The following is an 11,121-nucleotide window of genomic DNA, read 5'->3' as shown; positions in this document are numbered from 1 at the left end:
CGGGGGGGCGGGGGGGAGCGCGCACCTGCCCGCGGCCGCCCGAGCCGGGGGGGGGGGGGGGGCGGGGGGAGGGCGGCGTCCCCGGCGCGGGGGGGCGGCGCGGCGCGGGCGGGGGGATTCGCGGTGGGCGCGGGCGCGGCGCGGCGCGAGGGCTGAGGCGCGGCGGCGCGAGTGCGTCACGCCGGCGGAGGGCACGGTGGGCTGCGGCCGAGCCGCCGACGAGCAGCCGGGCGGCCGGGGCCCCGGGGACCGAGGCGGCCGCACCCGCCTGGCAGCCGCGAGCGGCGCGGCCCGGACCCGCCGGGGGTCGCCCCCCCGCCCGCCGCGCCCGCCGCGCCCGCTCCATTCATTCCCGTGGCCCCGCCTCCTCGCCCGGCGCCGGCGGCTGCGGAGGCCCGTCCGAGGTGAGTGCGCGGCCCGCCCGCGCGGGGTCTGGGCTGAGGCCGCGGCCGCCGCGCCCGACCCCGCGCCCCCCGCCCCGCCGGCGACGACGCGGGCCTCCCGGAGGCCGAGGCCGCGGCCCCCCCCCGCCCTCCTCCCCGCGGGCGCGCGTCCAGCTGCCGGCGGCCGGCCGGGCCCCCCGAGGGGCGTGCGGCGCTCCCCAGGTGCGCGGCCTCCGCGTCGGCGCCACCATTTTGTGTGAGGGGCCGCGGCGTCGTCCTCGGGGCCGGGATCGCGCGCGCCCGCCCGCGCTCGCCGCCGCCCGGCCTGGGTGCAGCGCCGCCCGGGGAGCGGCCCCGAGACGCTGGGGCTGAGGGGGCTGAGGGGGCTGAGGCGCGCGGGGGCCCGGGGATGCTCGGACCGCGTCCCTCACCTCCGCCTCCGGGGCCGCGCGGGTGCTGAGGGGGACCCCGGCGACGCTGGGACCGCGTCCCTCCCCTCGCCTCCCGGCGCGGCCACCGCGAAGGTGCTGCCCTGGAACGCGCCCCCCCCCCCCCCCCCGGGTCTGACCCCGCGCGGCCCGCTGTGCGGAGGCCTGCGCCCCGGGAGCCCGGGAGCCCGGGAGCCGGGGGGCGGGGAGCGGGGAGCGGGGCCTGGAGCCGGCGCGCTACGCCTCAGGGACCCGCGCTACAGCGGCAGGGACGGTGGCGCATCCTGCTCCCTCGTCGGTCCCGGAGGCCGCTGTGGCTCCGGGAGGCGTCCACCTGCTGCAGGCCCTCTTCCCCCTTTGCCGACCCCGTGCCCCCGCGGGACGACCTGGGAGGGGGCCGGGCCGCCGAAGCGGGCCCTCGAAGCCTGCGGAAGGGACATTTGTAACTGAGAATCACAGCTGCCACAGTTTGTCATTTTCAGGGTTGTTGAGGATCTGGTAATTCCTGTTTTGATGTATCTTCTCGAAACTGTGGCGAAGCGCCTGGTGGATTGAGTGGGCGCCGTTTGCAGCTTACGCGGCGTCGCGGGCTTAGAACCTGGCCCGGTGGTGTTGCATAAGACACACGCTCGGCCTCGGCTGGGCCTCGGAGGGAACTCACCAGGATGGGTCTGGCTTTGAGGTTCCACGGATCGTGTGTTTACGTAGGTGGCCTGGTTGCACCCGAGGTGTGCGGGCTCTGTCTGCAAACCACAGGAGGAAAGATTTTTGGTGCCTCACACGGACCAGATTAACTTCCTGTGTTGAGGGGAGGACAGGGCGTGGAATAGTAAGGGGAGCCCAGGAACGGCCCTTTATGATAAGCCTTACAGCATCAGTCTTGCAGGGTAAGTTTGCGGGTGGCCTAGCAGCCTCCTCTCTTTGAATTTATTTATTTATTTTAAGATTTTATTTATTTATTCATGAGAGACACACACACACACACACACACACACACACACACACACACACACAGAGGCAGAGACACAGGCAGAGGGAGCCCGATGTGGGACTCGATCCCCGGTCTCCAGGATCACGCCCCGGGCTGCAGGCGGCGGCTAAACCCGCTGCGCCATCGGGGCTGCCCCTCTCTTTGAATTTATGATGAAGATTGGTTTAGGGAAATTAGAATATAAGTAGCAATATGAGCCTGCTGCACGAGTGATTGTAATGGCCTAAGATGCTTCACCTGTGGATTTAAGGTTGTGAAAGGTTTCAAATTAGTCTGACTTGACAGTAGTCCGGAATCGTATTAGAATCATTACAGGTGGTATCCTTTTCTAGTAAAGGTACAGTAAAGGGCACAACTCTGATTCGGATAAAACACAGTGTTTTATAATAAGAGTAAAATTTGTCACTCTTATGAAATTGCTCTAAACAGAAATGTCCTGCCTCTCATTAGTGACACGTTCTAGGAGAAGAATCACGGAGGTGAAAGAGACCTTGGAGAGATGAGCCTTGTTGTAGGGAACTTGAGCAAAAGTACAGATTGTCTGCAAGGGGTTGGCGCTATTTTAGGTCCGCGGGGAATAAGATTGATCCTCCCGGCAAGTTCAGCTCCGAGCTACAGTTCTGACACCTTTACATTGATTCTGTTAATACACAGTTTATAGAGGTTCACTAAATTGGTACTATAGTATTTTATTAACTCCGGCTTGGATTAATGTGGTTTGTGATTTTGAGCATCATGTTACCAGTGTTTGGGAAATTGAGAAGGAAAAAAAAAATCCTCTTAATGTTTTTTTTCCATTAGCTCCTATTCCTCCTCCCCCCTTTTTAATTTTAAGGTTTCTTTGGTGGGGTGGTGGGGAGAGCATGGGTGTGGGGAGGGGCAGAGGGAAAGGGACAAGGAGTGTGGAGCCTACCACGGGGCTGGATCTCAGGAACCCTGAGATCATGACTTAAGCTGAGGCCGGATGCTTAACCAACTGAGCCACCCAGGTGCCTGGTGGCCTAGGAGGAGAAATATGGAGGTGAAAGGGAGCTTAGCTTGGACCTGGAGAGGAGATGAGTCTTGTTTTAGGGAACTTTTACTTAGGGAGAGGGAGGAGTTAGGGGAGGGAAAGAGGGAAGGAGAATCTGAAGCCGACTCCCTGCTGAATGGGGAGCCTGAGGTGGGTTCATCTCACCCCTGATCTTGAGATGTGATCTGAGCCAAAATCAAGAGTCTGTCACTCAGCCTACTGGTGCTGTTTTAAAACCTTACGTGTGTTATGTTATGTGCCTAAAAATGCACAGAGATTTACTTTTTAAAGGTAATTAGAATATAAGAGGATTGAATATTCAGGCAGAGGTTCCAAAGGATTTACAAAGGATTCTGTAGAAAGGATTATTGGTTGAACAGGAAATGAAACAAAACTTTCATGTTTCTTCTCGTTTCTAAGATTTTGTGATTCTAAAATGAGAAAGGAATTGCATAATTGCTGTGTTTAAGATGATTTTCTCCTCACACATCATTTGGCTTTTGATCTGTTGTATATTTAACCCTGAAATGAAAGTTCGAAAGTTGTTATGCTTCATAGGTAGTAGGATATTTCACAGTTCTTTCCAACAATTACTCAGAGTTGAATTTATTATGGAAAAGGTGTCCTGGTTTAAAATAATCAGAGAAAAGCTGATAATTTACTAAAGACATCCTAAAATAATTAGGCTCATTCAGTTTCAGGGCTGGTATATGAGACCTTAAGGTTTATCCTCTCTGGAGGAGGGAACCACTCCCTTAGCCCCACCTATTCTTTGTCTGAGAAGGTTGTGACATCACATATTTTTAAAAAATATATACCATTTGTAGGTACTGCTGGCTCCAGTGAGACATTACTTTTAGCCGACACTAAAGATAGCTTTCCTTTAATTCAGCAGACACCGAGTGTCTGTTGTATGTGAAGGGACACAAAACCAAATAAACCTCCCCTTCATGAAGTTTATAGTTAAGTGAATTTTTGTGGATTATTTTTTTTAAAGATTTTTTTTTAGATTTATTCATTTATGAAAGAGAGAGAGAGAGAGAGAGAGACAGAGAGGCAGGCAGAGACACAGGCAGAGGGAAAGGCAGGCTCCGTGCAGGGAGCCTGATGTGGGACTCGGTCTCCGGTCTCCAGGGTCACCCCTGGGCCAAAGGCAGGCGCTAAACTGCTGAGCCACCTCGGGATCCCCAATTTTTGTGGATTAAAATGTTAAAGATTCCTTCAAGTCTATAAACGTACACAGAGTTTTGCAGCTATGATTTGTGCAGTGGAGAGTGGTCAGCTGCTGAAAGGAACTGAGGGAAGGAAACTAAGAAATAGAATTGAGAGAGGGTCCAGGGAAGGAGAGAAATATGGAAATAGCAGAATCATCAGTTGGGTTTGGTCTATTGTAAGGTCAGGAGGGTGAGGGTGAAAATAATCCACTGAATTTGAGAGTTAAGAGGTCAGGGAGGCTTTAAGAAGAGTACTGTCAGCGTAATGACGAGGGGAGAAGCCAATTGAGGACTGACTAGGAGCTTGACTTTTTGTTATACAACAATTGATGAGGAAATAAACTGTAGTATTAAGTAATTTTTTTAATTTTTTTTTTCATTTATTTATGATAGTCACAGAGAGAGAGAGAGAGAGAGAGAGAGAGAGGCAGAGACATAGGCAGAGGGAGAAGCAGGCTCCATGCACCGGGAGCCTGATGTGGGATTCGATCCCGGATCTCCAGGATCGCGCCCTGGGCCAAAGGCAGGCGCTAAACTGCTGCGCCACCCAGGGATCCCGTATTAAGTAATTTTATAGTCTAAAATCGCTCTCTCTCTTTTTTTTTTAAGATTCTATGTTTACTTATTTGAGAGAGAAAGCACAAGCAAGGGGAGCAGCAGAGGGAGAGGGAGAAGCAGGCTGCCCACGGAGCAGGAAGCCGGACTGGGGCCCCATCCCAGGACCCCATCCCAGGACCCCGAGATCATGACCTGAGCCAAAGGCAGATGCTTAACCACCCAGGCACCCCTAGTCTGAAATCTTTTACACGTAAATACCAGTGCTTTCAAGTTTGGGTCAGCCCCCAATTAATACCTGATGAACTGACTCTGATTCTTCACTTAACGGTAGTTACTATTCAGAGGCAGTATAATAATCCACAATTCAAGGCAAATAGACATGGATTTGAAACCTGGCTTTGCTGTTTCTAGCTGCCTTTTAAGATGTTTAATCTCTTTGGGCCCCAGTTTTCTCATCTATAAAAGAGTAGTTATAACAGAGTTTATCTTAAAATGTTGGCAGAGTTAAGTGTGATGATATATCAAAAGGTGAGCTATTAATATTGAGGAAATTAGCATCGTTTTAAGTACCAAGTTCAGTGTTCCTCATGTTTTTCTCCCTTTTGTTACCTTCTCATACCCACCCTGTGTACAATGTAATACTTTGCTTTTCATTTTTAAAATTAATTGTGATCTGCTTGTCAACCAGAGCTTTTGCACTGCATGAAATAAAGTATAAACCCTTTAAACCCTTTGCGGCTTTTGTGGATTCTAGACTAAGAACCTATCTTTTATTTTAGGTTTATTTATTTTTTTAGTGATTTCTACAAAGCATAGGGCTTGAACTCATGATCGTGAGATCAAGAGTTGCACACTCTTCTGACTGAGCCCAGCCAGGTGCCCCAGAACTTACCTTCTAATTTTTTTTTTTTAATTTTTATTTATTTATGATAGTCACAGAGAGAGAGAGAGGCGCAGAGACACAGGCAGAGGGAGAAGCAGGCTCCATGCACCGGGAGCCCGATGTGGGATTCAATCCCGGGTCTCCAGGATCGCGCCCTGGGCCAAAGGCAGGCGCCAAACCGCTGCGCCACCCAGGGATCCCTTACCTTCTAATTTTAAATCTGGTCCTGTTTGTATTATTTATGCTCATGATGGACTATATAGCTAAGTTTAGCAAAAAGCAAGCATGTATTTGAAGTCTTGATATTTGGCTTTGGAAAATAAGATATATCTAAAAGTACTTGAAATTAATTTTAAGGCTGGGGAGACTTTTTTTTCAATGATTTTTAAAATCAGAATTGATTCTTTTTATTTTTATTTTATTATTTTTTTACAGATTGGATTCTTTTATTTATGGTCTTTTTTTTAAATTTATTTTTTTATTGATGTTCAATTTGCCAACATATAGAATAACACCCAGTGCTCATCCCATCAAGTGCCCCGCTCAGTGCCCGTCACCCAGTCACCCCCACCCCCGCCCACCTCCCTTTCTACCGCCCCTAGCTCGTATCAAGGCTGGGGAGACTTATTGATAATATATATATATTTATAAAAAAGAAATTGAAGTGATTCTGAGTAAGTTTTGTTTGGAGAATACTTTTTCTATCTGAGCAGCTTCTCAGAATGGCCAAAAAGGGCATAGTTTTATGAAATGATTTATATGGTTTTACAGTTTGATGTGTAAATGACCACTCAGCTAAAATCTGTGCGCTCTTGATGCTCCTCTCCAGAACTCTGACACTGGCTTGGAGACATTCTTGTCTGTGCGTACGTACTTAGGGCCGAGAGATGTTTCTCCTATCCTGAGTTTGCTCTTTGACTAGCTAGTTGGCTGTGTTTTCATGTGGATGTAATTCATTTGTGGGTAGCATTTGTTTTGGAATGGCCCATTCTTTTTGCCCTTGAGATACATGCAGAATAACTCTCAAGTTTTTATCTGCATATCGACTCTTCACGTATTTGAAGGGCAACTTCCTTGCTTCCTTTACCCAAGGCTTTCCTTCACTAATTTCTCCCAATTCCTGTTCCTCATCTATTGTACCCGTAGTGTCTAGATCCTTTGCCATCCTGGCTGTTTTCCATTGGAGGCATTCCAGTTTTTCAGTGTGATTTTTCTTAAAAAGTTACCCGAGTGGAATCAAAAACTATGGATGCTGTCTGACCCATGAACAGTAAAGGGATGCTTTTCCATCTCTGGATCTGGACAGTCATAACAGTAATAAAGAAGCCCTATTCTAGGGTTATTTTGCTTTAACTTAAAAATTTTGCTCATGGTTCATGTTACAGTCTACTGTCATCTAAAACTTAAGGTCTTATCTCTGTCCTTCAGCAATGAATAACTTAAAAACTGTAATGTAACTTAGTGAATTTCATTTTTTTCTTTAGCTCTGTTTTGTCGTAATTAAAGAAATATTTGGTAGGGATTTTACTTTGACAGTTTTTATGTTTCCCTTTTATTTTACTTTAAATTTTAAAAGGACTTTATTTATTTGAGAGAGAGAGAAAAGAGAATGTGTGGGAGAGAGCAGGAGCAGGTGGGAGAGGGAGAAGCAGGCTCCCCACTGAGCAGGGTACCCAACCGAGGCTGCATCCCAGGGCCCTGGGATCATGCCCTGAGCTGAAGGCAGACACTCAACCAGTGAGCCACCCAGGTACCTCTTATTTTTGAAATTCTGGAAGGTATTTCATAGCATTTATATTTTCTGATGCCTGATTTTTTTTTTTTACTCGTTACTTCCATGTGCCCATTGTGAAATGTGGCTGTACTGACTGCATGACTTGTCCACTATCCTGTTATTCTCAAAGTTTTGCTATTGTTAAGAGTGTTGCTCAGAATATTTTCATTCATGTTTCCTGGAATGTCTGTAGTTGTTTACATGAGCAACATGACACATGAAACCATTATTATTTCTCAAGTATTTGAACCCATTTGCATTCTTACCAGTATGTCTAAATAGTCTTATTGATTCACTACCCGCACTTAATAGATTCCTTAATTTTTGCTTATCCAGTGGGTACAAAGTGGTATTTAGTTGTGGTCCCAATTTGCATTGTCCTGATTATGAATAAAGCAGAGAATCTTTTTTTTTTTTTTTTAAATTTTTATTTATTTATGATAGTCACACAGAGAGAGAGAGAGAGGCAGAGACATAGGCAGAGGGAGAAGCAGGCTCCATGCACCGGGAGCCCGACGTGGGATTCGATCCCGGGTCTCCAGGATCACGCCCTGGGCCAAAGGCAGGCGCTAAACCGCTGCGCCACCCAGGGATCCCAAAGCAGAGAATCTTTATAATAATAAAGTTTGCTTTGTATCGTGTCATAACCATTTAAAAATTCTGAAGACAGTGGACCATAGTTATTAGAACAGGCATTAAAGTCTGAAGAAAAGATTTTACAAGATTTAAAATATCTAACTCCTAAGGAGTGACTACACAATATGTTTGATGTATTCAGTGATACTTGTGTGATGAGATACATCCTGGATTATATTGGCCTTTTGTCTTGACCTGGGAATCTGGGCTCCAGGTTAAATCCCTTGGAGACAGATTGCCTAAATATAGAGCCTGCTTGCCACTTACTAGCTGTGTGATTTTGGGCAACTTACTCAACCTGAGTTTCCTTATTGGGAGACTGCGTGTTAAGAATACCTGCCTCAGGATGCCGGGGTGGCTCAGCGGTTGAGCATCTGCCTTCGATTTAGGTTGTGATCTCCGGATCCTGGGATTGAGTCCCGCATCAGGCTCCCTGGAGGGAGCCTGCTTCTCCATCTATGTCTCTGCCTCTCTCTCTCTCTCTCTCTCTCTCTCTGTCTCTCATGAATAAATAAATAAAATCTTAAAAAAATAAAAAAACGAAGAATATCTGCCTTGTAGAATCATTTGAAGGAATCAGCGAGATAACGTGTAGGGCATCATACCTGGTGCAAAGCAAATAAGCCATAAAGGGTAATTCTGTTGTCATCATTGGAAATCATGTTTGAGTTTTAAAAAATAATTATAAATGAATTTTTGATACTACTCCTTTGTAAATTAAGACTTCTTTTTCCTATCTTTTTTCTTCAAGTAATCAAGTATAAACACATAAGTTATTAGTTAGAAGACACGGCAAATAATTTGACCCAAATGTATTATACTTCCGTGGAGTTCTGAACGTGACAGTATAGACAGATGAAGAAAGATCACATGTTAATGTGTTAAGTATATTAAAAGAAGTATGCACAAGGTATTTCTCAGAGTTTCTCAGTTTGTCTCCCTTCAGTTCTGTTAATCCATCCTATGTACAGCTGTGGGACAGATTATTTGAAAGCATATGCTAGAATGTTTCTTTCCTGCTCAAAATCCTTAAATTGCCTCCTGCATCCCAAGTAAACTCCAGCTCTTTAGTATGGTATTCTTGCACTTTTATGTTCTGTCTTCAGTGGATTTTTCTTGCATTCCTACTAGTATTTCTCTTAATATACTTTATGTCTTTTGGTAAATCCAACTGCTTGCCGTTTTCAGCTTGCTTTCTGGCTTCCATTTAGTGTGCTCCATCTTTTTAGAGCGTTTCCCCCTCTGTCCCTGCCTGTTGAAGTTCCAGGTACTGCTTTTCATCTAGCAGCAAAACCTTACATGTATCATCTGTGGCAGTTCTTCCTCCTAGCACCGTGTGATTTATTTATACAAACTTTTATTCATTCACTCATTCATTTATTTAGTAAATACGTATTGAAGTCAGGTAAGAAGGCTACTACTATTACTTACCTCTTTCTCTGAAGGCTTATTGCCAGTGAGAGATAAGAAAACAAGTTTTCTCAATCTGGGTGAGCAAACCCACCTGTGGTTGCAAGAGATTTGCAAGAACAGGTGTTTGGGGCCATGGATGGAAGTGCAGAGTTGGAGAAGCCTGAAAGGGAAGGAGGTATGGGGAGCCTGCGTTCCGAATCTGTTTTTTTCCAAGTTGGTATTAATCTCTGCCCATAGTGGCAACCCTTGATTATGTTTCTTAGTTGTGTAGTGAAAATATTCGGCAGTGGGGTGGGTCATGGTGATCGTGAATCAGCAGAATATTTCATAAATCGTATGCCAAAATTAAGCACCAAGTTTTGTTTTGTTTTTGCTTTTGTTTTGGGCTAGATGTATTTCCTTTAAAGTGAAAACATCAGACTTTATGGTTCTAAATGAGATAAGCCTCTGTGATACTTTATGTTGAAGATATCTACTACAACATTGCACATATTGTTGAGACTCCTGTTTTTAATAATTGCTTGTGTCCTTGAGTTTTACTGTGCCAAATTCCTGTTAACTTTAATGAAGCACTATAAAATTAGATCTGTTATGGGGTAAAGAAGCCAGGTAAAAGGATTTTGTTTTGAGAGAGACAAAATTTTATGATGTATTCATCTAAATAGTTATTTTGGTTTTGTTTATTTTGTTTTTTTTCCCCCCTGAGTTTGGAAACTGCTTCTGGGAGATCATAAATAGTGTTCAGTAATCTGGGTCATGAAGTACTAGAGTAGCTGGCATCTTCTAGAGGCAAATGTATTCCTTTTTGCACTACAATAGTCAAGTGGAAGCTTCAGTTATAAGCACATTTCTACTTCTTTGCATATGTATCTGAGTAGTGTAAGTAGCTCTCTCTAGATCTTGCTCAAAGTGTATAGATAGTAAGATAACAATTTAGCCTTATGGGTTCTGTTTTGCCTTTCCAAGGTAGACCTCCCCCCACCCCATCACATTCTCGCTCCCTTGCTGATTGGAGGCAGGCAGGTAAACTAAATTTTGTCAGTCAGATGCATCCAAGAGAAAGAGCACTTTTTTTAAAAGTATTTATTTATTCATGAGAGACAGGCAGAGGCAGAAGGGGAAGCAGGCTCCCTGTGGGTACCTGATGCGGGACTCGATCCTGGGACTCCTGGGTCATGCCATGAGCCAAAGGCAAATGCTCGACCACTGAGCCACCCGAGATTGTACTTCCTTGTTTAAATGATGTCTTAGATCTAGGACCATCTTCCTGAATATGAAGAGAGAATTAAATTCTTAGAAACTGTGTAAGACTTCTGATAGGTGTAAGCAGTCTTTAACCATTGCAGGACTCCTAAAATGCTCTACTTTTATTTTATTTTATTTTATTTTATTTTATTTTTTTATTTTATTTTATTTTATTTTATTTTATTTATTTTATTTATTTTATTTATTTTATTTTATTATTTTTTAATGCTCTACTTTTAAACATAGAGTTGTGGTAAAAAGAATAGACATCAGAGCCAGACTGCATGGATTCAAATACTAGTTCTGCCACTTTACCAGAATGTATCCTTGAACAAATTAGCTGATTTTGCTTCCTACTTAAAACAAGCAACAGGCATGAACTCCCCTTCTAACTTCCTGCTCTGTTAGCCTTAAATGTATAGGCAGTCCTCACCCACAAGTGATCAAATCTTTTTTCTTTCTCCGAGAACAGGAGAGGGTTTGTGAGAAGCATGGAGCCAACCTGAGATTTAATGGTTGGAGCAGTTTATTCACTAGTTTTATTCTATCATATTCAGAATCTCAGCTCTAACACTGGAGAAGGA

General features: G+C 45.6%; 1 protein-coding gene across 5 annotated transcripts in view; it reads left to right on the top strand.

Moving 5' to 3' along the window:
• The window catches only part of FAM169A (family with sequence similarity 169 member A), a 64,752-nt gene that overhangs the window by 1,274 nt on the left and 52,357 nt on the right, over positions 1–11,121 (top strand). Inside the window, exon 1 of one of the 5 annotated variants that reach the window (XM_072826829.1) lies at positions 265–404. The exons of 1 other annotated variant lie outside the window; for it this stretch is intronic. The gene's annotated coding sequence lies outside the window, so the exon portion shown is untranslated. Of the gene's footprint in view, positions 1–264; positions 405–1,258; positions 1,699–11,121 lie in introns of those variants that run through there. 3 more of the 5 variants (XM_072826827.1, XM_072826830.1, XM_072826828.1) reach the window with 3 other exon arrangements.

This window comes from Canis lupus, chromosome 5 (genome assembly GCF_048164855.1).
Source record: "Canis lupus baileyi chromosome 5, mCanLup2.hap1, whole genome shotgun sequence".
NCBI classification, from domain to species: domain Eukaryota; kingdom Metazoa; phylum Chordata; class Mammalia; order Carnivora; family Canidae; genus Canis; species Canis lupus.
The sequence above is the reverse complement of the archived record's forward strand: the minus strand, read 5'-3'. Positions and strand labels throughout refer to the sequence as shown.